The 27,461-nt window shown below is 44.6% G+C and overlaps 1 protein-coding gene across 1 annotated transcript in view; it reads right to left on the bottom strand.

Moving 5' to 3' along the window:
* SMPDL3A (sphingomyelin phosphodiesterase acid like 3A) overlaps positions 1 to 27,461 on the bottom strand; it is a 328,355-nt gene that overhangs the window by 159,260 nt on the left and 141,634 nt on the right. The gene's annotated exons all lie outside the window — the stretch shown is intronic.

Consider the following 27,461-nt stretch of genomic DNA (forward strand, 5'->3'; position numbering starts at 1 on the left):
GAGTGGGTTGTCCTGTCAGCCAACAGAACATCTTTGAAAATCACTATTGTTTGGAATTAGCCACATATCATACATCCAGTCAATCACTCCGGGTTTCTATTTTACAAAAACAGTAAAGTAACACAGCGATCAACGCACATATCAACCACTGCCAAAAGAGAGACTTCAGCTGTGTATTACTACTCAAATTATCATTTGTTTCTAAATGTATCATAATTACGGCCAACTCTATGTCTAGGGTCTATAGTTCTAATTGACAGAAATCAGTCAGGGTAAACACACAACACTGTCCCAACCTCCGTTAAAGTCGAAAAACTATTTACCATTCAAAATTAAACTAAAGAATTTTCTCTTGCAAAATTCGCCAAAATAAGTGGCAGTTATCTTTCATGAGGAATTCAATAGGAATGCAATAATGTGAAAACAAACTTTTATACAACTGTAAGTCATACAAATGCAGCATGTAAACTGATAATATACATTAATAAATGGCTGTAGGCATGGTCTAAAGGCAAGCTAGCTGCACGTTTGGAGCAAAGAGAAATTGCATATATCTTGAATTAGGTTAAAGGTACTTAGTAAAAAAGGAAAGGCACCCTTATTCCTAGCGTAACTGCAGATAAAGAAAATGCATTTTCAACCATATAGAAATAAATAATCGAATTAATATCAAAATGATATTTAAAGCATGCATTGTGGAAATAAATAAAGGGTTTACTAATTACGCCTTATGGGCAAATGTTTATCGATATCCATCTTTCCATAGACGGTAGAATGCTTCTTCCTAGCACCAGTGCGCCCCTCAGAAAATATGTGATTGCGGAACTACACACACACTAACTTCTCTTTTTCTCATGATGAATATGGGTGAGTCAGTGGTGTAAATACAATCCGTTTCCCCGGCATGACCACATCCAAGTAGCAAAAATTCACTTTGATGCCAAAGACAAAAAGGTTTCTTTAATTTAAACTTGCCATCCTGATGTGACCTTCAATAATATGGCATGCTTAATTAAATTATAAGTAGGTCATTACTAGCAGGTCATTACAACTCGAGGTATGCATAACTTCACAAATACATCTACCACAGATTCGTACGTCATTTCTATGAGTAGGACATTTAATAATAATTGATCTAGTATTTTTATTTGTGGCCATTTATAATTTGAATGTGAAAATTACATTCATAGGCTCAGCTCCGATCTCTCCTGCTTGCATACTTAAAGAGCTTGCGAGGGGTGTGTTTTGCAGCCCCGGCAAGCTGCCAGCTCCTGAGTGAGCTCCACTGAACGTGTAGAGAGCCATCGGCTGCTCCACAACAATGTATCCCCGCAGCACCCCTCGTGCCCGGGCTCGGTCCAAAGGTATAAATAAATGGGCCCAGGTCGCATGTGACTTTCGGCCGAGACTAATACTGATGTGCGTGTGCGTCTCCCTAGCGCGCTGCACTAGGCCACAAGATAAACCAGGCCCCGCGCGCTACACTGGCGACGAGGGGAGTACGGACCTACGTGTTCCCCCGATTGGCTGCAGGGTTAATCTGGCAGGCTGCTACGGCTAAAAACAGCTGCCGGAAGATCCACGTCACTGAAACGCCCCGCCAGAACAGCCACCTCAATCGCACTTCCTGCTGCGGTGCGCCACGTCTGCAACAAGGGACCGCAAGTTGTTCTGCCCCGGGCCGCGTGGTGACATGCCCTTAAGTCGGTGCGGAAGAGCTCCACAACGTGTAGTGAACAGCCCCCGAGACCCGGCCCGCTCAAGACACACAGTGCGAATGCGGGGCTTGAAGCCCTGCAGCGTGGGCAATCTCCGGGCCGATCAAAAGCCCGTGAATTGAGGTGGGTCCCACCCTGCCAGCCTCAACGAGGTGAAAAAAAGAAAGGAAAAAGGGGAAGAAATAAATAAAGCCAAAGAGACACAGTGCAGCAGGCATAAGGCAATAGGGGCTTGCAGTGATCAGCAGCCAGTGCCAGGTGCCCATACCGTGAACCACGACCAGATGCACACAACAAGGACAAAGGAGCACTAGCATGAAGCACAACCCCAACAACCAACAGGTGAGTCTCAAGGCCCAGGGGAGGAGTGCCACAGGCCCATAAGGCAGAAGAAATCTGACACAGGAAGAGAGCAGGCTCATCTTTCCAGGGGCAGCACTTCACGCACTCCACACATCGTCACACCCACCGCAGGAAGGGACACATTTCTGAGCACCATGGGAGACCCACCACCACCACAGCCACAGGCACATGCGCTAACAACACCATACTCACACACGTCAGTGACACCAATCCCCCCATTTAGCCAGCTCGCCCACCCCGCCACGGCCGCGCCCAGATGGAAGCTCTGCGTAGGTCGCCTCAACCATTATTTTACAGGGACCAGAGAGACAGAAGGGATGGTAAAACGCTCCCTGTTGATGCATTTTGGGGCGACGAACTTTATGAGCTGTTCGAGATGCTGCCGGACACTGGGGCAGCCCATGAGTATGACGCGGCCATCACTCCACTCTACAGGCCTGGCAAACTGAGGTGGAAACGGTAGACATGTTCTACGATCGGCAGAGGAAGTTGGCACACATATCACAAACATCGACCAGACAGAGGAAGTCAGGGCGCAGATTATCCAGTGATGCAGTCCGTCGCGCTGAGGTACCAGATGCTTCGCCAACCCGGAATATCCCTGGATGAGATTCTCATTCTAGCCCGCTCTCACAATTTGTCAGCAAGTGGGCGGAAGAGATGGAGGCTGTGCAAGTTTTCAACACTCCAGCCACTCTGACGCAGAAAATGGTCCACGTCAAGGAAGAGGCAGTGGAGGTAGTGCAAAAGTGACCCAGATCTGGACAAGAGCGAGCCACATGGGTGGGAAGTGTGGACATTGCGGGTTCAACCACAAAGTGCAAGACCAATGCCCAGCTAGATGACAGACCTGCTAAAAATACGCCAGCGTCTGCCGAAGTGGAGGGGGACGCTTTGAAGAGGCGCATCCAGAGGACGCCCTACGGCCGTTAACACTCGAAGAGGTTGACACCACAGAAACACCAAAAGAACAAAGTGCCACCGCCTACTATGAATATGCCAACAACACTTTTTTCATCTCGTTTGCAGGAAGGCCCTCCGATGTGCAATGTACAAGTCAACGAGCCCTCTATGAACGCACTGATAGATACGGCTGTGTCAGTAAATGTAATGGACTCCGACCAATACGAAAGACTGTCACCCAAACCACCCCTTACACCCAGTTCGGCCAAGATTTACACCTATGGAGGTACTGAACCCATACCACTATGTGGAGTGATTGAGGTTGATGTCTCAAACTCTGATCATTCTGCTCACACCACGGAAGACCTGTAGTTGGTGTTCTCTGCCAAGCAGGTTCATGGAACACATGCTGGAGACATTTTGAGTGGATCCCCACATCTCTTTCAAGGCCTGGGCAAACTGAAGGGACACCAAGTGAAACTGCACATAGACAAAGCAATCCATCCCAGAGTGCTCCCACACCAGCGCATTCCTTTTCATCTCCGGCCCCTTGTGGAAAAAGAGCTGCTTGACCTGGAAGACTTAGAAGTCATCGAAAGGTGTCGGGACCCACCCCATGGGTGTCCCTGCTGCTAGTCGCACCAAAGCCGAAACAACCTGGCGCCATTTGACTATGTGTGGGCATTAGGCTTCCTTATCAGGTCTCTACAAGTGACCCCAACGATGGAGGACATTGTGGCTGACCTCAATGGGGTGCAATGGTTCCCCAAGCTGGATTTGAACTCTGGATACCACCAGTTAGCGTTGGTGGCAGAAAGCCGCTACATAACTTCGTACTCCATGCATGTCGGCCTCCGACGGTATACCAGGCTCAGCTTTGGTGTGTCCTCCAACGCAGAGGTGTTTCAAAACGTCTTCAAGGAAACCCTCTCAGGCCTGGTCGGAGTGATAAATCTGAGTGATGGCATTTTAATATACTCAAAGGGCCAGGAATAACATCACTTCCAGCTGAGAGCGACCCTACAAAGATTGACTGCGGGCTTTCCCTAAACACAGAAGGAAATGCACCTTCTAACAAGGGCCAATAGACTTTTCCGGATATGTATTCTCGCGAGATAGACTCCGCGTCGACCCACACAAAGCAGAGGCCATCAGGAACACTCCAGTCCCAGAGAATCCCACTGAAATCAGGAGCTTCTTCTGGATGGTAAAAAGTGTACAAAAGGGGGTACCTTTGTAAGTCAGGGCATTAACAACAATTGTATAAAGAACTACTCAGCCAACTAATGAGAATAAGGGCATGAAAGTATAAGTACAGGAACCCAGATCACAATTAATAATAAATACTGTTTAATATCAAAAAGAGAGATGAAAAGAATCATGATCAGTGCACATTTCATGAATAACATGTCAATAAATTCATTTTTTTTAAATTTCTATCTGAGATATGATAAAACAAACCTATTTACTCAGTCACACTCCAACATTCATCCTTCTGCTATTTATTTATCTAGTTCAGTAGTTTATGTGCAAAAATGAGCCTAATCAATACTCTTATTCAAGTATTACATAAGAAGTATCTTCTTCTATGTATACATAGACAAAAGTTAATACAATGTTCCAATTCCAGTGATAAGTATTCTTATAGCCAATAGCAGGTCATTTCATTAATGGTCAAAATTCATAAGGGCTGAACATTCTAATTCCTGATGGCTCGTAACAATTGGGTGCGTTGGGTGGAGACATAGGGCCAGATGTAGGAGCCCTAATACCGGTCGGTAACGGCCCGACCGGTATTTGGGTTTTCAGATGTAGGGGCCATTATTTTACAGAATCGGTAAATTTACAGATTCGGTAAATTTACCGATTCTGTAAAATACCGAATCGGTAATTTTACCGATTCGGTAAATCCAAATGTAGGTGACACTCCTGAGAGTGCCACAGGCCCTTAAGAGTCGGTATTTTACCACACAATCCTATTGTGTGGTAAAATACCGAATCCAGGTGTGCATGCACATCTGTGCATGCAGACTGTGCAATGTGACACACAGACATGCCCTTAGGGCATGTATGTGTGCCACATGTCACACATGCCTTTACTTGGGCTGCTAGAGGGTTTCAAAGTGACACCCCCTGCACCCTTGCAACATTCGGTATTTACCGAATCGGTAAATACCGATTCGGTATTTCCCATTGATTCCTATGGGCTTCACAGCCCATAGGAATCAATGGGAAATACCGATTCGGTATTTACCGAATCGGTAAATACCGATTAGGTATTTCCCATTGATTCCTATGGGCTTCACAGCCCATAGGAATCAATGGGAAATACCGATTCGGTATTTACCGAATCGGTAAATACCGATTCGGTATTTCCCATTGATTCCTATGGGCAATGGGAAATACCGATTCGGTATTTACCGAATCGGTAAATACCGAATGTTACCGATTCGGTAATTCAATTTTAGAAATTTCCTACATCTCCCTCCTTCATATTTACCGATTCATAAATACAGAATCGGTAAAATTCGGTATTTATGTGTCGGTAAATTGAAGTCACCTACATCTGGCCCTAAATTATCATGTGCATCGTGGCTTGTAGAACTTGAACATTTTCATGTGCATCATGGCTTGTTTGTTATGAACCAACGCGTGTTTGGACTAAACAGCCTTCATCAGGAAGCCATGGTGACTGGATACTTATCACTGGAATTCGAACATTGTATTAACTTTTGTCTTTGTATACATAGCAGAAGATACTTCTCATGTAATACTTGAATAAGAACATTGATTACACTTGTTTTTGCACATAAACTACTGAACTATATAAATAAATAGCAGAAGAATGAATGTTGGAGTGTGACTGAGTAATTAGGATTGTTTTATCATATCTCATATAGATGTAATTTAAAAAAAATGAAATGTACACTGATCATGATTTTTTCATCTCTCATTTTGATATTAATAAACAGTTTTCATTATTAATTAAGATCTGGGTTCCTGTACTTATACTTTCATACCCTTACTCTCATTAGTTGCCTGAGTTGCTTCCTCGGGATGGTGACATACTGCGGGACGTTTATACCGAACCTGGCCACGATCTCGAACCCCTGCACCAGCTGACAAGACGGGCACGCCTGGGAGTGAAGTCCCAGAGAAGAATCAGCATTCCAGAACATCAAGAAGGCTCTTCTGGACCAGACAACCATGGCAGACTTTCACCCCAAGAGGAAAACGGAGCTCGTGGTGGACACCAGTCCCATAGGGCTCGAGCGGTCCTTATACAAGACGACACCGTGGGAGTCTGCGTTCCCACCGCCTACGCCGGTCGGGCGGTATCCCAGACAGAAACACGATACGCACAAATAGAGCGTGAGGCTTTGGCTATAAGGTGGGCATGCAACACTTCCACCTATACCTCTGCAGTCATCCATTCCGAGTGATAATGAATCACAAACCCCTCCTGCCACTATTTAATGGATCATCACGCCCAACACCCCCAAGAATAGAGAGGTGTGCGATCCAGCTGCAGGCTTACTCGTTTCAGCTGCTCTAAAGACCAGGGGAGGGCAACCCAGCTGACTTCCTGTTCAGACACCACTCCCAAAGGGACGGCGAAGCACTTCGTGAACATGGTCGAGGCCAACGCCTGCCCTGTGGCCGTGACAAAGTAAGATCTTCAGGGTGCCACCGACGTGGATGACACACTGGGAAGGGTGAAGGAGGCCCTGGAGAAGGGGCAGTGGCATCGGTTTCCCGATGTAGCCAACCTGCTCACAGCAGAAGAACAGAATTCCTGATGCCAAATCTGGAGAGTACGGCACAAACTAAGTGTCAGCGGGTCAGGATTGGTGCTACGGGGGCAAAAAATTGTTGTCCCAAAAGGCCTATACCAGCGAATGGTCATGCTCCCCCATCAAGGGACCGCCAAAACGAAGGTAAGATTGCGTATGAAGGTGTGGTTCCCCAACATGGACAAAATGGTGGGCGAAGAGGTCAAGTACTGTCACCCGTGCACCATCACAGGTGTCGTCTCCACTCAGGCGCCTGTACAGACGGAAGAACCCTGCCTCACACCCTGGACGGAGATTAGTATCGACATCGGGAGCTTCCCGGATGGGCGGCACACCCTGGTAATCCTGGACTCATTCTCTAAGTTCCCCATTGTCGAGCTGGCACTGTCCACGGTGTTAAGGCTCGTCCAACCAGCCTTGGAGAAGACGTTTGCCATGTTTGGGCTTCCGGAAGAAGTCAAGTCAGACAACGTGCCAAGTTTCCAGGGTCATGACTTCCACGACTTCCTGGCGTGAAGAGCTGTCAGACAACGCCAAATCACCCCTCAATGGCCTCAAGCCAACAGTGAGGTGGAACGATTCATGAGGACGCTCAAAAGAGTCCTCAGGATCAGAGTGGACCAGCGCCAAGAGCCTGAAGTATGCTTGCATCAGTTCCTACTCGTGTACCGGCAAACGCTCCACTCCATGACCGGGTGTGTCCCTGCCTCGCTCCTGCTCAAACTTTTGCTGAGGGACCTAATCCCAGAGGACCCCGCGTGGGCGCCGCCCTGCCTGGATGTCGAAAGGGTCCAACAGAAACGGCGGGCGACCAACGCAAAAGTGACCAAAAGTCGCACTGCAAGAGTCCTGACACTGCGGGTAAGGTCCGAGGTAGGCCTCAAAGACAGTCACCCCAGCTGGAAATTTTGTATGCCATATGAGCCAGAGGTATATACTTTAACTCGAATGGATGGCACCATGATCATGGCCCAACAAGGCAGACACACTGTGGGGAGGAATGTGTCCTGGTTTAAAGAACTGACCAGTAGCCCAACCCTCGATGGCTCAGCTCGAGAGGAAGCCGAAGAGCCTGTGCACGATCATGTAATGACCCCTCCTGATGGAGACCAAAGTTCTGTGTCACCCACGCTACAATCAGAGTCCAGTACACCCAGAAGCAACCAAGATAAACGAGTCTCACAAGAGGCGTCCGTGGGGTGTCCTGAGAATACAACAGGCAGCTCCACCGGGGAAAGTCCACGGAGTCAATGGTATCTGCTACGACCGAATCCAGTGCCCAGCCGAAGACTGAAAGACTTCTTGAGTTGAGCGATCCTTGCACCAGCAGACGTCATGCTGGTGATCACAGACAATGTTCCTCTCTCAGATGTCTCCTTGTATCGTTCTTTCTTTTGTTTTTTATCTTCTTCTTCTATTTTTCTTTCCCCAGTTGTTAGCACACATCCAAAGGAAAAGAGGGAAACAGAGAGCCATCCAGCTGCTCCACAACAATGTATCCCCACAGCACCCATTGTGACCGGGCTCGGTCTGAGGGCTTAAATAAATGGGCCCAGATGGCACGTGACCTTCGGGTGAGACTAATACTGGTGTGCATGCATGTCTCCCTAGCAGTCTGCACTAGGCTGCAAGATGCACGCTACAGAACCCTTTGCTCTCTACTTCACTTCTCCCAGTGTGTACGGCAATAATGTCCCCCTCAAATCCCAAATACACTGGGGAATCAAACAAGTGGCAGTGCATGTAACTTTCAGAACAGCAAGCCTATGAACTCACTGTATGGCGCTGAATGCTTTGTGCATTGAGGAACTGGCGCGGTATGAAAATGGTGCTGCGCTTCGACAGACCTATGCCTACCAAGCGGTAAACTGTTTCTCAACTCAATAAAACTATGCTTGTGCCATATATATCTAAGTATCTTGGGCACACCTCCACCCCCAGAACTAATCATCCTCACTAGGGTGGATCCTTTGAACGTGTCTGTTCACGCACTAACTTGTGTAGTTGGGGCAGCCGGTTGTGTAGACACATTCCAAAGCAGTTAAGTGGTGCGAGTTCTTAGCCCACAGCCTTATTAGAACTTTTCCTGCCACGCTGCCGCCCCAACCAGGTCTTTAAGTGGGATGAAAAAACTGGGGGTCTCTCAAAGGGGCATGGCCAATGTAATTAAGGGCATGGCTTACAAATACATAAGCTAAAAATATGTGCTTAGCATGGTGTGCAGCCCAACTTGTAGTTTGCTGTTTCTGTCATTACATACAGATATATTATACAACCAGTAGCATCCTACCTACAACGGGACTATAGGCTTTGACAATGGTTGTTAGTTGCATAAGATAAATAAGCAGCAACTATGGGTTGTATATAATATTGAAAAAGCTTCCACTTAAAGCCCTGGTGACGCCACAACAATGTTGCTGCTCCTGAGTTTCAAAAAGAGAAGGGAAATCCAGAAAGAAAAGGACTCTCTTTAAAGGATTTCCCTTCCCCTACAAAGCTCACCTGGCAAGACAGCATGCCATAACTTCTCCACTAGTGAGCGGTGTGAGCACGCGCACATCGATATGCCTGCTGTCACTGCAGTCTGGAAAAAGCAGACCGCCTGAGCCCCCCTCAAAACAAGAGCCCAATAGAGACCCGTTTTGAGGCCCCTTTAAAAAACTGCCGGTGCTCAGCACCAGTGAGACCTGGCCCACTCAAAGCCCTGACCCCAACACATAAGAATACCCTGTGAGGCACGTCCGACCTCTGGACCGATTACTCTGCCTCTAGGGATCATGCTATTATGTGTTTTCGGCTGTTCGCATACAGGGCCTTATTTACGAGCAAGCGACTCAGCATGGTGCCCCAAACCATTTTGCAACGCTCCACTGAAACTTTCAAAGCACAGCCTCATATCTACAACAATATGATGGATCCTGTGCTCTCCTCTCGCTGGCGCACAATTATCTGCCATGCGCCTGATTTGCGGAGGGGGGTATTGTTTATGTGCAGGAAGGGACACCTTCCTGGACAAAAATAATGATGAGAGGTGATTTCCTCTTTCTATGTGTGCTACAGAATGCAGCACGCTTGGAAAAATGAAAAAACAAGGAGAAATGAAAACATTCCTCCTTGTTGCGCCCCCGTAAACCTCCCCTGATGAGGTGTAGCATTCTGACGCATTCCCAGGTTTACGAAAGGTTGTAAATTTGGGAATGTCACAGAAGCCATGGGTGTTGCGTGGGTATAGCCATAGCAACACCATGCAGGGTGGCTTTACATGTCTTGGGGCAGCAAAAAGTGCCGCTGGTGCATCACAGAAAATAACATACCTGTGGCGCAAGGGGCTTGTAAATGAGCCCCACAGAGTCAAGTAAAGGGTAAACAAAGGAGCTTAAAGAAAAGGGGCTTATTTACAAGACCCTTGAGTCGCCTTGCGCCACCATTGCATCACTTTTTTTAAGCACAGGCGGCTGTGGATCTACTCCATCTTTACATGGATGCAGAAGCGTCACTTTTTTTACAGGTTGCATCGGTTTTCAACTGTGTGAAAATCCCCTACGCCGCCTGGGATTTTAATTTTTGCAAGGCAGGAATTCCATCAGAAACACCTACCTTGAAAATAACGCAGTGGTATTTACCATTTTATTTTTTTCATGCAGCCTGCTGCTGCGCTGCCAATGCGTCACAATCCCTACGCTTGCCAAACCTAGGCATAGGAATAACACATTGGCTGGTGCAGTGGAAGTTGATCAGCTGAAGTGAGTTACTACGATGGAAATGAAGTCCTCCTTAACAGGTAAGTGCATACATAAAGTAGGTAAGACTAAATGTCACATTTTGCCACTTTATTGTCTTATGTCAAGCATAAATGTGGGCATAGTGGTACACATAAGTACACTCTGCCCGCTTGTATGCATAACATACAATACCAATGTAATAAACCGCAAGATGGGTTTTCCACCCTTTCATGCTCTATTATATTGGTCTCCACACGATGCATCACTTAAAACTGACGCATCTCCTCTGTATTTTGACGCATTGCTGGAGTTGCATTGGTTTTCACACCAACTCCAGCAATGCACCAAAAAACCTTGCACCATGGTGCACCGTACTGTAAATACGGTGCATCCATGGTTGTGCAGGACCAGCTCCCTGGAAGACAACAGCAGTCTTCCTGCCAAATTGATCAAAAGCTCAAAGAAACGAATTATGTCCCTTAAACACGAAATTACGGATGTTGAGGATGTAATAAAGGAAGCAATCTTCACATTTTTGGCCTCCCAGAAGGAGTAGAGGGTTTCAGTGTGCTCCACAACGGCTTTTTTAGAAAAATGGAAAAACCAGAACACTAAACATTAAGCTGCCAAGGAAGGGGCTCTGAGATAGAGAGGGCAAATCATATGCCATCTTTTACATCTAAAAATATCTCATCACCCAGACCAATGATCTTGAAGCCCCTGAGACATCAACATTCTGAACTAATCCTTACTCATATGAAGAAACATACATCTATAATATGGAATGTTGTCAAAATCTCTGTCTCTCAAGACTTTGCAAGACACACTATATCAGAATTTTATACAAAGGCCAAACAATGGTGTTTTTTGAGGCATCCGGTTTCTAAATCTGTCTCAAAAACAAAAAAGAGTCTGGCATGTACACTTAAAAATCTATTACTTCCATACTCGAACTAATCACTTAGACATTTTTCAACACATATTCATGAGTATGCTGTCCCTTATCTCGTCCTAACTTGTCCACATATGTTTCTTATATACTGTGATCTACAACGCTGCCTTTTGGGCTTCCCTTTGCAGCTGAGCTACCAACTACGATGCAAACTGCATAACATGCACTCTTACCTTTTTGTGACCGCATGGGCTATTACCTCGTCACTGCTCTCAAAGTGATCCAGGGCTTATTCCGTTATGGTAGTTTAGTTTTCTCATAAGACTCTACTTACCCTCCTACCCTTTTGGGTTTCCCTACTCTGCGATACTTCGCATAATTGCACAAACTAATTAACTTATAACGCATCATTGACTTGTTGAGGGAGGAACCATAATCCTGTCAACAACACTTTAAAAGAACAATATCTTCCACATTTCTTGGCTTGCTGTGGGCTTGGTTCAATAATGTCCTTGCTAAGTTAGTACGTATTACTGCATGTGTGCAGGGGTATCGGCTATCACATGTTTAATGTGCTATCACATGTGTATAAGCTTTCACTTGTACAAATATTAATCTCTGATTTCTGCTGCAGAGTTTTTATGTTATCATCATATTATTGTTTTGCTGTGTTCCGTATTGTCCAATGTTCATTACTGCCACTGAACAGGCTACTCATTTAGCAGGAGCTGTGGTGGGCTTGGGGATCCATGATGTCTATTAAGGTTGCATCACTTAACGTAAAAGACCTGAATCACCCACTAAAAAGGAGGAAAAGTAAAGAACACTGCAAAAACTTAAGCGGGACATCATCCTCCTGCAGGAGACCAGAGTTACTGATGGAGATGCATTGGCTATGAGATCCAACTGGGTGGAGAACAAGGCTTGCTCAGGAGCGGTAGGCAAAAGAAACAGAGTCATTACTCTTATTTAAAAAAAAATCTTGCCTAGAAATTAGCCCATCTGAGCAAGATAATGAGGGTTGCTGGCTGTTAACTACACCGAAAAAGGGTGAAGGTGAACTTTATATGTTAAATATTTATGCCCTTAATGCAGATAATCCTCAATTCTGCACATCTTTAAACTCAAAACTAGTGCTCCTCCCACAGATCGCATCTATCATTTGTGGGGCTAACTTGAAATTATGGATAGATGCAAAACTTGACAGATACGCATCCTCTAAATTTAAACCACCCAAATTGCGAAAAGCCAAGCGGAATCTTTGTACTAAACATAAACTCAATGATGTATGGTGGCTACTTTAATTAACCCTGATGTAAATTACTTTACTTTCTTCGTAAGTTACTTGTGCATTTACTATCTAAACATAACGTCCTCTTACACTCAGTGTGTGATGCCTCGATTGAACCTTTAATTATTTCTGATCATGCCGCAGTAATGATGACGTTGAACACTCAGACCTTGTATAAAACCAATTCTTGGCACTTAAAATTCTGAATTACTTGAAGATGCAGTAGAAGTTATATCCAAAGCTAAAGACTTGGACTTATACATTGAGGAGAAGACTCACTCTGTTACCTCACCTGTGACCTTATGAGGCATCTTTTTTTGCTTTCTTAAAGCAGCTGAATGAATGTATATATATATATATATATATATATATCTCCTCGCTCTCTGCCCCAAGGTACGCGGCACTCTTTTCGGCGGGTGCAGTCCAAGTGCGTCGGAGCCTCGCGCTCTCTATATTCAAGCTCAATCCCTCCCGGTCCCGGGTGGGAAATAAAGACTGCACACACGGGAATCTTCAATTCAAAAAGCAACTTTACTCGCACAGACGCGTTTCGGAAGCCACGCTTCCTTCCTCAATGTTGTTACTTCGCAACGCGCGCCGAGGCGCCATTTTATTTCATTTCAAATGCACACACCGGTTAGTATGGGACATAGAGAGAGGACAGGCACGTGAGCGCCATGTTGCTAGTACATGTGAATAAACAATAACATAGCACTTGATAAATGTTATCACCACAATGTTTCTATGGCAGTTTTAAGGTTGGAACGAACATTTGTGAATTAAAAACAACGTTCCTTTCAATACGATCTCGGCGTGGATCGGCATATGAACTCTCTTATGTTATTGCGCAAAGGCAAGGGATACAATCTCGCCGTGGATCGGCCTATGGCAACCACCCAGGTTGCCTATACAGTCCCCGAAGCCCAATGCAATGAAAATGTCCCAAAGACACCCTGTGTTGTTCTTTGCACAAATACAGTTACATATTACTATATAGTTAACAAATTCCTGCAAAATCCGATCTAAAAAAAAACTTTCCTTAATTAATCATTACATTCATTTGGTAGATTAATCTAATCAATCTGTCCAATGCTAGAGCATCATCATTTGAGGTAGGAAGTTCATAGCAAATAACACAATCATTTTGGGTTTTCATCTGTATTCATGCATATATGTTAACCTATTCAAGATTGGTGGCTACACTCTATTACTAATTCATTGTCGCTCAACTGCCTACGTGTACTGTTAGCTCCTCTCCACAGTTTAATCCCCCAGGGGCCTTAGTCTGACAATCTATAATATGTCGGGATTCCAGTCTACGGAGTTTTTGTAGTTTATCCTCTCCCCTGATATTTTCGGGAATTGCGTCCAAGCAGTAATATTGCAAGAGACTTCTGTTGCTGTTATGTTTAATAGAGAAGTGTCTCGCGACAGGATATGTGAAGTCTCTGTTGGCTATTGCCCGCATATGCTCCAGGATACGCAATTTAACAGGGTTGATGGTGCTCCCTATGTACTTGAGCCCACATGGGCATTTTAGGCAGTAGACTGAGTATGGCGTGGTGCAGGTTAGGAACTGATTGATTTTCTTTTTCTGTCTGCACCCTGTGATCTCATATGTGTAAACCATTTTGCTACTGGCACAAGCCTTGCAGCGTCCACAAGGGAAGAAGCCCTTGGCATCTTTCAACTTTCCTGTTTTCGTGGGAGCGGGAGACATGTGGCTATGTACCAGACTGTCCCGTAATGACCGCGCCCTTTTAAAAGTGATTAGGGGATTGTTGGGCACATCACTCCCTATGATATCACTTTTCAGAATGTGCCAGTGTCTCTTCAAAATGGCTCTGAGTTGTTGGCAATCTTGGGAGTAGGGGGTGATCATTCTGAATTTCCCTGTGTCAGTCGTGGGTTTGAACTTTTTAATGAAGAGGGTGTTTCTCGATGGTATCCTAACCCTTTCTAGAGGGTTCTGTAGCAATTTTTTACTGTACCCCCTGGCCTCAAATCTCTCATTACTCTCCTTTGCAGCAAGCTCAAAATCTTCATTGGTTGAACAATTGCGCTTCAGCCTTAATAGCTCGCCATAGGGTATGCTTTTGATAAGTTTTTGGGGATGATTGCTTGACGCATGTAGCGTGCTATTCCCTGCCGTAGATTTTCTATAAAGGGAGGTTTTGATCTTATCTGTTACCCCCACTTTTAAATCCAGGTACACTGCCTCACTCGTGCTAACCTGGCCAGTGAAGATCAGGTTACAGTCATTCTCATTCAACACTGCAATGTATTGTTGAGCTGTTTCAACCGAGCCATTCCACACTATGCAAAGATCGTCGATGTAACGATACCATGAGACGATAGAGTTAGACCATTTCTCCTTCCCCGGGGTCCAGGCCTCCTGCTCCTCCCACCAGCCGACGAATAAATTCGCGTAGCTGGGGGCGAAGCAGGAACCCATGGCTGTGCCGGAGAGCTGTCTAAATAGGACATCCTGAAACAAAAATATGTTATTATGGAGACAGAATGCAATTAACTCCATCAGCATGCTATTGTGTTTGGTGTATTTCAAAGATCTCTTCCCTAAAAAGTAATCAATCGCCTTCATCCCTTGTGCATGCTCAATGCTCGTGTAGAGGCTCGTGATATCAAGTGTCAATAGGCAATACCCTGGGTGCCAGTCAATAGATTCGATTTTTTCAATGAAATCGGCAGTGTCACGAATGTATGATTTTAGTCCCAAAACCATTTCAAACAAAAAATGGTCTAAGAATTTAAAGAGATTCTCGGTGAGGCTGCCCATAGATGAAATAATAGGGCGCCCCGGTGGCTTGTCCATCCTCTTATGTACTTTGGGTAAGTAATAGAAGGTGGGGGTAATTGGATGTGTTGTTTTAAGAAAAAAGTATTCTTCAGTCTCAAGCATCTGTTTATCACGCCATTTTTTAAGTAATTCGTGTAACTCATCAATACTTGATCGGTATCATTGTTTGGTGGTTAGTTCATAGCAGGTCTCGTCTTGCAATTGGCGCATGGCTTCCTGGATGTACTCCTCCCGTGACAATATGACCACGTTACCACCCTTGTCTGAGGGTTTGCAGACTATGGAAGTATCCGCGGCCAATGTTTTCAATGCTGTCCGTTGTCTTTCGGTCAGATTGTTTCTTCGTCCAGATGTTTTTTTATGCATGCGCATGTTCCTTAGATCCTTGATCACCAGTTCCGAAAAAGTGTCTATCATATCCGTTTGTGTTGGAGGTACAAACTTCGATTTGAGTTTAAGACCACTATTCGGAGCCTCCTGTTCCACCTCGACTGCCCTCAATCTCTGAGTCAAGGCTTCTGTCGGTGTTGACATCACCGCTGCCGCACTTTCATGTCGTAGTTCTTCCAGCAGTTCCAGGGATATCAGATCACTGACCTTCAGGAGATCTGTGTCTTTAAAACGAGATCGGATCATTTTCGCTTCATCTGAAGTTGGTTTAGTTTTAAAGTACTTGTGTAGACGGAGCCTTCTAATGAACTGAAATAGATCGATTCTGGTCTGGGTGTACTCGAGATTGTTGTTAGGGCAGAAGGTTAATCCCAGTTTGAGTACTGATTCTTCTTCGGACGAAAGAGTTCTTGCAGATAAGTTGATGATGGTAAGATGATCTATATGTCCCTCAGATCCTACCATCTCGCTCCCCTTTTGCCCCTCGCTTTGCGCGCTGGAGCCTCCGCAACCACCGCTTTCCCTCTTCCCCTTGCTTTTCCGACCACCTCTTCTGGTTTTCCTTCGTTTTCCGGGGGTTTGTTCTTCCCTCCCCTCAACCAGTTCATTCGGATCAGTTGGAACTCTTGTTGAAAAGGGGTACTTTTGGTCCAGTACACGTAGGCAGTTGAGCGACAATGAATTAGTAATAGAGTGTAGCCACCAATCTTGAATAGGTTAACATATATGCATGAATACAGATGAAAACCCAAAATGATTTTGTTATTTGCTATGAACTTCCTACCTCAAATGATGATGCTCTAGCATTGGACAGATTGATTAGATTAATCTACCAAATGAATGTAATGATTAATTAAGGAAAGTTTTTTTTGGGATCGGATTTTGCAGGATTTTGTTAACTATATAGTACTATGTAACTTTATTTGTGCAAAGAACAACACAGGGTGTCTTTGGGACATTTTCATTGCATTGGGCTTCGGGGACTGTATAGGCAACCTGGGTGGTTGCCATAGGCCGATCCACGGCGAGATTTTATCCCCTGCCTTTGCGCAATAACATAAGAGAGTTCATATGCCGATCCACGGCGAGATCGTATTGAAAGGAACGTTGTTTTTAATTCACAAATGTTCGTTCCAACCTTAAAACTGCCATAGAAACATTGTGGTGATAACATTTATCAAGTGCTATGTTATTGTTTATTCACATGTACTAGCAACATGGCGCTCACGTGCCTGTCCTCTCTCTATGTCCCATACTAACCGGTGTGTGCATTTGAAATGAAATAAAATGGCGCCTCGGCGCGCGTTGCGAAGTAACAACATTGAGGAAGGACGCGTGGCTTCCGAAACGCGTCTGTGCGAGTAAAGTTGCTTTATGAATTGAAGATTCCCATGTGTGCAGTCTTTATTTCCCACCCGGGACCGGGAGGGATTGAGCTTGAATATATATATATACTCTAAAGGGGGCCGAAGAGGTTTTGAACTTTGCAAACTTCAGGAACAGCTGTGTTTTAGAAAAGGAAACCGGAGATTCTTTTCCACAGCCCACTGGGGCTGAATGAAGTCAAGGCACGGAATTGAACTGAACCCACTTGGGATTTATCATACTACAAGCACCAGCATGCTTTGACCGGAAACGCACCTGCTAGGTGCACTGGGAGAAATAAATTGCTTGCATGCAGTGAGAGGTGCTGTTTGAACATTGCAGTTGTATCCAGTGTCACTCTCTGAGGAAGGAGCCCTTGCGCTCTGAAACGCGTAAGAAAATGACTTATAATTTATGGAGCTGAAATGCCGGTTGTACATTAAAGGTTTTTTAGCATGCAGCAGTTTGGAGGCGTCCTTACATTGGGGCAACCTTTTTTGTGTGGATAATTGCACGGCAGCCTGGCCGTGAAGGGCGCCACACCCTCTGAACTCTAAAGGGGGCCGAAGAGGTTTTGAACTTTGCAAACTTCAGGAACAGCTGTGTTTTAGAAAAGGAAACCGGAGATTCTTTTCCACAGCCCACTGGGGCTGAATGAAGACACGGCACGGAATTGAACTGAACCCACTTGGGATTTATCATACTACAAGCACCAGCATGCTTTGACCGGAAACGCACCTGCTAGGTGCACTGGGAGAAATAAATTGCTTGCATGCAGTGAGAGGTGCTGTTTGAACATTGCAGTTGTATCCAGTGTCACTCTCTGAGGAAGGAGCCCTTGCGCTCTGAAACGCGTAAGAAAATTACTTTTAATTTATGGAGCTGAAATGCCGGTTTTACATTAAAGGTTTTTTAGCATGCAGCAGTTTGGAGGCGTCCTTACATTGGGGCAACCTTTTTTGTGTGGATAATTGCACGGCAGCCTGGCCGTGAAGGGCGCCACACCCTCTGAACTCTAAAGGGGGCCGAAGAGGTTTTGAACTTTGCAAACTTCAGGAACAGCTGTGTTTTAGAAAAGGAAACCGGAGATTCTTTTCCACAGCCCACTGGGGCTGAATGAAGTCAAGGCACGGAATTGAACTGAACCCACTTGGGATTTATCATACTACAAGCACCAGCATGCTTTGACCGGAAACGCACCTGCTAGGTGCACTGGGAGAAATAAATTGCTTGCATGCAGTGAGAGGTGCTGTTTGAACATTGCAGTTGTATCCAGTGTCACTCTCTGAGGAAGGAGCCCTTGCGCTCTGAAACGCGTAAGAAAATGACTTTTAATTTATGGAGCTGAAATGCCGGTTTTACATTAAAGGTTTTTTAGCATGCAGCAGTTTGGAGGCGTCCTTACATTGAGGCAACCTTTTTTGTGTGGATATATATATATATATATATATATATATATATATATATATATATATATATATATATATTACCTACTGGCGATAGCCAGTAGGTATATATAGTTAGGATTGTTTTCCATAGGGAAATCGCAACATTCTATTGGGAATAACTTTGGCGCCGGTTGAGGAATCTTCCTGAAATTTTCCTTAACTTTGCCTCGCGGCGCTCCGCTCCTTCCCTGAAAGTTTGGGGGGGATTCGTCAAGCGGGGGCCGAGATAAAAGGGGGGTCCCAAAACGTGTTTTCCCCATGTTAATTTCCATAGGGCGGTTGGACTCACTTTTAGCCCGAACGGCTGAATGGTTTTCCACCAAACTTGGCAAAATTGTAGGGACTGGTAGCCCGATGTGCCTTTGCTATGTCTCAAGATATGTGCTCCAGTGGTTTTTACGAAAATTTACTTTGAAAAAATATATATTGGGCTACATTGGGCTATATATATGTTAGAGCCCAAATGTAGCCCAATGTAGCCCAAAGATGGCCACCAGAGACAAAAAAAACAAATGTAGCCCAAATATCAGCCAGATGTAGCCCAACTATAGCCCAATGACAGAATGTCCCAGAGTGTTCTAAAGAACGACTAGAGCGCTAACAGTCTTACTTATGACAAAAGTAAGGCAGACCCGAAGTCATCTTGATTGGAATAAAGTGTTAACACTTAAAACATTTAATTTGCAAAGGAACAAAATGAGGAGGTTCATTTTGCCATAGAAATTATGATTAGTGCTGAAGAAAGAAAAATTAGGGCACATTTTGAGTGACTTCTCAAATCCTCTTATATTTCATTAAAAAAATTCTGATATGCAGTCTCCCAAGATGGCCACCAGAGACAAAAGAGCCCAAATGTAGCCCAAATATCAGCCAGATGTAGCCCAACTATAGCCCAATGACAGAATGTCCCAGAGTGTTCTAAAGAACAACTAGAACGCTAACAGTCTTACTTATGACAAAAGTATGGCACACCTGAAGTCATCTTGATGGAATAAAGTGGTAACACTTAATACATTTAATTTGAAAAGGAACACAATGAGGGGTTTCATTTTGCCATAGAAATTTTATATATATATATATATATTCACTGAAAAAACCATAGGTTACACACCAGTTATAGTTAGGAATTAGCATTTAAAAAACCTTTGAAATTCACTGAAAAAACCATAGGTTTCACACCAGTTATAGTTAGCTGGAAATTTTACTCGCATAAAACCATTGAAATTCCCACGTTATAGTTAGTTGGACTCACTATAACTTGCACGTCTGCAATGCACTGCTGATGACGTCACATATTACATCACTCATGCATATATTTAAATATTTAAACATTACTCGCTAATATATGTATTCACTAAGATACACTTAATAAGCCAGTTAACCAATCAATTTAAAAAAAAAACACTGAAAAAACCATAGGTTTCAGGCCTTATATAGTTAGGAATTAGCATTTAAAAAACCTTTGAAATTCACTGAAAAAAACATAGGTTTCAGGCCTTATATAGTTAGGAATTAGCATTTAAAAAACCTTTGAAATTCACTGAAAAAACCATAGCTTTCAGGCCTTATATAGTTAGGAATCAGCATTTAAAAAACCTTTGAAATTCACTGAAAAAACCATAGGTTTCAGGCCTTATATAGTTAGGAATTAGCATTTAAAAAAACCTTTGAAATTCACTGAAAAAACATAGGTTTCAGGAGTTATATAGTTAGGAATTAGTTTTTAAAAAACCTTTGAAATTCACTCAAAAAACTATAAGTTTTAGTGGTGTTATAGTTAGCTGGACATTTTACTCATACAAAACCATCCTATATAGTTAGTTGTACTAACTATATTTCGCGCACCCGCAATCCACTGCTGATGATGTCACATATTAGATCATTCATGACATGGTCAGTGACATCACTGATAACATCTCAAATGACATCACTGATGACATCACTGATGACATCATCCACGTGACAATCACATACACCTTTTCATACACTATTACAATTTTTCATCACTGTTTGTAAAATACAGAGTATCATATTTAAATCCATTGTCACAGCAATACAAGTATCTAAAAATCCACTCAGTGATTCATAGATGTATACACACATCTAATCACTTACCTATGGATTCACTCATACATGCTGTCAATGAATAATAGAACACTATCAAAAATACTTATACATCTATATCGACATTAAACAACAGCACGCATCCTATTCACATATGAAGTCATCCTACTCACTTATGCAAACAATGGATCATACTTACATATTTACTTAGCAAAAAACTTATACAAACACCACTTCTTCTATTCATTTAGATAGTAAGTCATACTTAGTGAATTATAAAATCATTATTACAAGTATACAGTTATCCATATAGTCACTCACACAATCATTGTGTCTTATGTATACCTATTTATATACAACAACTGACACATACACTGCCTTTTATTTTTCTAGTTTGTTGGACCTGTACCTTTGAGAAATATATTTGCTCATCACCACACCCATAAAGAGATTCCCTCACCCAAACTGTTAGAACATGTAGTTTTAACTTCATATATCTACTGAATCAACTATTCACACATCTTTGGACAGTCACACACCCCCCACCGAACCACACACACTTTCACACTCCCATACAAATACTCAGTTAACTAATCAATAACTAATATAGACTTTCACATAGCTAGTAACCAACTGTAGAATCAGTTTACACAACAACTGACAAAGTGATACAGATATTCACACAGTTTAGTCACTATCCACTATATATAGTGAGACATTATAAATTGGTCAAGTAAACCGTCAATTACAGTGCTACTAAATCCTCCATCCAAATATTTATTTATATATATCCACTCATTCTTCAATGTAAATTGCTATATATATAATGCATATTTAAATAACGAAGCAAACCACATTCACTGGATGATGTCATCAGTGATGTCATCAGTGATGTCATTTGAGATGTCATCATTGATGTCACTGACCATGTCATGAATGATCTAATATGTGACATCATCAGCAGTGGATTGCGGGTGCGCGAAATATAGTTAGTACAACTAACTATATAGGAGCAATTTCATTGGTTTTGTATGAGTAAAATGTCCAGCTAACTATAACACCACTAAAACTTATAGTTTTTTGAGTGAATTTCAAAGGTTTTTTAAAAACGAATTCCTAACTATATAACTCCTGAAACCTATGGTTGTTTCAGTGAATATATATATATATATATATATATAAAGTCAGGGTGCTCAGTCCATTCATCAAAAAACACATTTTGAGACGGACTGGTGCCCTTTCATCGTGTTCGTCAACCCAAGCCCAATACCCTCATTAAGTGTTCCAATACAAAAGAGTGGGTTATTTCAGAGATGCCTTTTCACTTCCATGTACAACAAAAAAAATCAAATGTTTTCCTACCACATGGTTTGTCAAGTGAAGGTACAGATTCAGGAATCACTCTGGAGAATGTGATTGCAGCATTGGAGATGTGAGTGCCCAAGTGTCTCACAAAGCCTAAAGACAGTATGGTGTTGTTTAAGATGTATCAACTATGTTATATGATAGCGAAACCAATCCAGTAAGAGCAAAAGCCCCTGTGAAAAATCAGTGCTCTCAATTAACAGAAATGTTGATGAATATGTAATATGGTAGCAGTGAATCAACATTTTCCCCTTACAATGATGTAAGGAACACTTTTATGGTCACCTATCAACGAGTGGTAGAAAACTTATGTGATACAATTTATAAGACATACAACCAGCTGTTCTCAAAGATCAAGTCCTATTTTTTTGGCATTCTACTTGAGATCAGACTCACAGAATTTTGTAGATTACACAAATGCATTTGTCACTCCGACACCATTAAATGTTAGATCTGGTTAGGAGTCCTGGACCACACAGAGTTACTGGGCCCCACTCCAGGTGCTTGATTTTGTTTGCCTCTGATATCCCCGGGTTGTCCTTCTTTTAATCCCGAAACCTGGGCATCAAGTACACCACTTTAGCACTTCCCTCTCAGGGTAGCGCGTTCAACAACCCACAACTTATTCAGGGGGGTGGTCAGGGGTTTTAGAGACTCATGAATACACAATATAGCTTTAAATATAGCAACCATCCAGCCAGTTGTTTTTGTTATCTTAGATATGAAAAGGTACTTTAATCTAAACATCACAATACTACACAAGTACGGAAATACCATTATAGGAACTGCAGAAAATGAAGGAATGTGCAGTTCCTCAAGTGAAGGAGAGTCAAGGAGAGTTCAGGTCTTTTATGAGTTGCCCTCACACACCCCGAAGGATGTCATGCTTCATCATAGGGTGTTTTGCTCCTCGTAGGGCCGGCGCTGCAATGCCCAACGTGCACCCGCGAAGGGGCTCTTTGCTGGTAAAAGGCTATTCCTGCACTTCTAAAGATACTCCTGTCTGCACTCCTCGCATACCACCCACCAACCACATGGGCTTAAAGCCATAAAAAGCAGAACATGGCAAAAGGCTATCCCTACACTTCTAAAGAGGCCACTGTCCTTAGTTCTACCACAACACCTACCAACCTAATAGGGAAAAGACCCAAAGGAAACAAAGAGCAGATTAAGGCTGCTCCTGCACTTTTAAAGTAATCGCCATCTCCCGTGCTCTCAAAGTCTAGCTACACAGAAAGTTAGCAATGTACATCAATCATCTAGTAGGCTACCTCCAACCTAAAACTATGGGGCCGATTAGGATGGCGGACGGACTTGCGTCCGTCCGCCATCCCAGAGGTGGAGGGACCGTCCGCATGGGCTGCGGCGGTCCCTCCATGCAAATTAGGATGTGACCGCCACCCTGGCGGTCACATCCTGGATATTTAACATTGCGGCGGGTGCTGCTTCAAGCAGCACCCGCCGCAATGTTAAAAGTGCATGTTTTACATTTACATGCACAAAGCGGCAGGCACCGCGCGGTGCCTGCCGCTTTGTGCATGTAAATACTGGGGGGTACCATAGGTACCCCCCATGTGCACCCCCCACCCGCCTACACCCTGGGGGCCCGCAACGGGCCCCCTAAATCAAAAGTACACATGCTTTTCCACGGCGGGCGGTGTCTGATAGACACTGTCAGCCAAATGAGAGCTTTTCCGCCGCAGTTGTAATCCGACCGCGGCGGAAAAGCAGCGGACAGAAACCAAGACCCACCAGCCATCGTAATGCGGCGGTGGGTCTTTGGTGACTCCGCAGAGGATTTTCCGCCTCCTCCGGGCCGGAGGTGGCTTCCACCGACCCGGAGGAGGCGGAAAATCCTCCATCCTAATCGGCCCCTTAGTACATTATCTCTGCAGTGGAGATCCCAAAATGGATTAAACTATGTCCACAGTCATCCAAGACAAAAAGGCTCCTTGTACAACCTGCTGCTTACGTATATATGGTATCAACACCGAGGATGCTGGGAAGGACCTTGCTGCTGAAAACAGCACAGAAAGGCAAGACCATTGGGTCACCAGCTGTCTGCAAATACAACACAAAAGGCAGGTCCTGCAGCTAATAATTCAGCGCTGCCACTGCATAGTCAAAATCAATCCGGCAAATTAACAGTCATGATACTTGTAGAAAGTAACACAAGGTTGGTGCACTCCTCTGGACCAGAGAGCCCCAGTCTGGGTCACAAGCCATAACAGAGGACCTTAGTGCATACAAGGTTATCTTGCAAATCATAAAACATCAGATACTTACTTTGTCAATAATTCAGGACACAGATGCATGCTCGCAAAGCCAAGAAGGGGTTTTACCCCTCCCAGCATCACCAAACATCTAGCTTATATGGTGGCCTTTTGGAAATTACTGTGGTTTAGCACAGTTTTTGATATTCTATTTACTTAACATTTCTAAGCTATTTCTATCATGAAAATGACTGAAGGGTATAGGTTCTTATCACTTATGAGAGGGCACTTTAGAGCAAATACCATCTTTTCTTAAGTGAAGGGTAGTCAATTGTATCTGACCTTGCACACTGGGACCACTAAAAAGGATAGTATTGAGGTTGAAGTGGGTCAGTGCGGTGGGTCAAAGACTTGTGATTCAAGGAATACTATACTCCTATTTTCCCAGAACCTATTTGCTCACCTGTCGGCAGCTGTCACTAGTCTGTCCTTTCTGTGTCAGCCTGTGTCACAGCAGTGCTACCTATTTTAATCCTGAAGTGGCTCCCAGCTTTGTCTTTTGTTCCAAGCATTTTGTTATGCTTTGTTGTTTCTTCCTAAGTGATCCTATTTCCACACTTACTCACCTTTGCCTGATTGAACCTGGATAGACCAGATCTCCCATGCCTGGCTAGCTCTGCTCTCTCCAGGGTGGTACAAGCATTCCATTCCTTGTCCACAATAGGCACGATGGGTGATTGTTTCACAGAACTATCAATTATGCCAGCGCATGAACTTTGTAAAGTGACTCGCTATGCTAATGCTGCAGACTACTACTCATCCACCCTCATTGCGCGCAGGCCCAGAGAAATTTATGGTACTGCATCACTCGTGGTTCTCACTTATTGTTACAAAGGGAAGAGTTCTTTTTTTTGGGATAAATTTTTTTATTGATTTTTGAATGAACATATAGCAGCATAACACATGTAGGAGAGTAGGGTCTGCTATCCTATGGTCACCCCAAATTTTTGCTTTTTGCTTCACTGGTTTATGACTTAATGTGGCTGTGGGCCTGCTAATCAGACCCACAGCCTGCTGTTCTCTCTCTAAATTAATGCCAATGCACATTAGGTGCATTACGAAATTGGAACTGGTTCACCTTATTGGCCCCTGTAACAGTGTACCCCAGGTACCCAGGGCATAGGTGCTTCCAAGGCCTACCAGGGGCTGCAGCACGTATTGTGCCACCCCTGGCCTGGCCTCCATATTTGACACAACTGGCTGATCACTCAGCTGGGGTAAGTCGGTGTAATCACCCCTTACTTAGGTGTAGTATGCCTATGCCTAACCTAAAATGGACACATATGTTCCTATCAGCCACTCCTATGGAAGGCCTCATCAATCCTGGAGGCAGAGTGCTTGGAAATATGTGAGATGGTGCTCTGACATGCGCTGAGCCTGTCTGCAGCTTTCGGAACCAAGTCCTTTAGCTGTTTCATGATACTGCCATACCATATACTCTTAAGTGCATTATGAACCTCGCGGTTAAATGCTATCTTTGGTTTGGCTTTATCAAAACATGTCGCGTAAGGTGTCATACGAATTGGAACACTACCCCCTCGCCAGTTCTGGCGACGGGGGTAGCATTCCACCCTTCTAGAGGGATACGACATGTACCTAACCTGAACCCCGGTTAAAGTTAAACAGAGCCTCAGCATCACAAAATGGATGCTGCCACCACAGACACAAGTCTGACCTCCTGCTGCTGGGAGTCCTTCCAGAGAGGGCAGCTTGGACAAAGGGTTTCCTGCCTTGGGAGGTGCTAGCACCACCCCAGACAGGATTTTGTGTATTGGGTAGGACAGGGCTGAATAGAATCAGACATGCCTGGGGCACACAAGGTGTCCCTGTGCATATGCCAGTTCAAACCGGTGCTGGGGCTCTCCAGCCCAAGTCTTGGCGCGAAGCTGGACAAAGGAAAGGGGGTGTAACCGCCCCCCTTCCTGGTCCCACCCAGAGGAGGGACCTAGCAGGTAATCCGGCCCCTAGATTTGGAATAAGAGTAGGAGCTGTGTCCCAAGACTTCAGATCATCCTGAACTCGACTTGAAACTAAGAAGAAAACTGGACTTCGACATTCTGCTGCACAGAAGACTGAAGAGAATCTCCCTTGTGGCCAAGTAGTGACCACCCTGTGAATACAGGCACCAACCAGCAACTCGACGTCTGCTTTGCCGCCGCCTCCCGCCGGAGCCCGAGCCCGGAGCCTGACAAGACCCAGACATCTCAGAGCCCGATCCACAGTCCCTGAAAAGAAGAGACCCGTGGAGGCACCGAGAGACGTGGGACCGGACATCTTGGAAGACCCCCGAAGAGCTGACTGCGCAGCACCCGAGGCACCCTCGACGCTGTGCTTTGGGGTTTGAGAAGCCCAGACACCGAGCAGCATTTGCACCGAAGATCAGCCCCCCAGCATCTCCACGATCTGCGTGGGGCCCTTTTGCACTTTGCCACTTGACGCGCCATCCCGGCCACTTGCCACGTGGCTAGCGGCCATCTTGGCGACGAAAACTACGACTTGCACCGCTGGTCTGGTTGCTCCAGACTGGCCCTTGCTCCCCTGAAAAGGAACACCCGCTCTGACCTTGCTGGTACGAGTAAGAAGCTTGCATCGATTCCTGCGTGGCTTGCTTTAGCCAAGGCCTGTTTGCGCCAATCAAGTTGCCAACATCGCCATCAGCGAGAGCCTTCGTGGGACAGCTCGTGACCAACGCCTTGACGTCCTTCACCTCTTCGTGTCCACGTGGCTGCAGAGACAATCTTCACTTCTTCACCTGTTTGCACCCGACATTGCCGGGTTCCATCCTGGTTCCACAGTAGTCACTGGCTAGTGACTTTGAACATTGTCCCCTCTGCTTTCAGGTCTTCACCTCTTCAGATCCACCCTTAGATCCACCGGAACTCTCCTCGACGACCCGCCTGCAGCATCTTCAGCTCCAAGCACCATCGACCTGTGTGACGAAACCCGACACTACTTCGCACCTGTGCACCCGCTTCCTGTGGGTGAGGTAACTCAGCAACGCCGGTGTTCCCACACTGGTATATACCTCTAGTGCCTGTGTCTAAAGTTTTATCCT

Source organism: Lissotriton helveticus, chromosome 6, assembly GCF_964261635.1.
Source record: "Lissotriton helveticus chromosome 6, aLisHel1.1, whole genome shotgun sequence".
Lineage (NCBI taxonomy): Eukaryota > Metazoa > Chordata > Amphibia > Caudata > Salamandridae > Lissotriton > Lissotriton helveticus.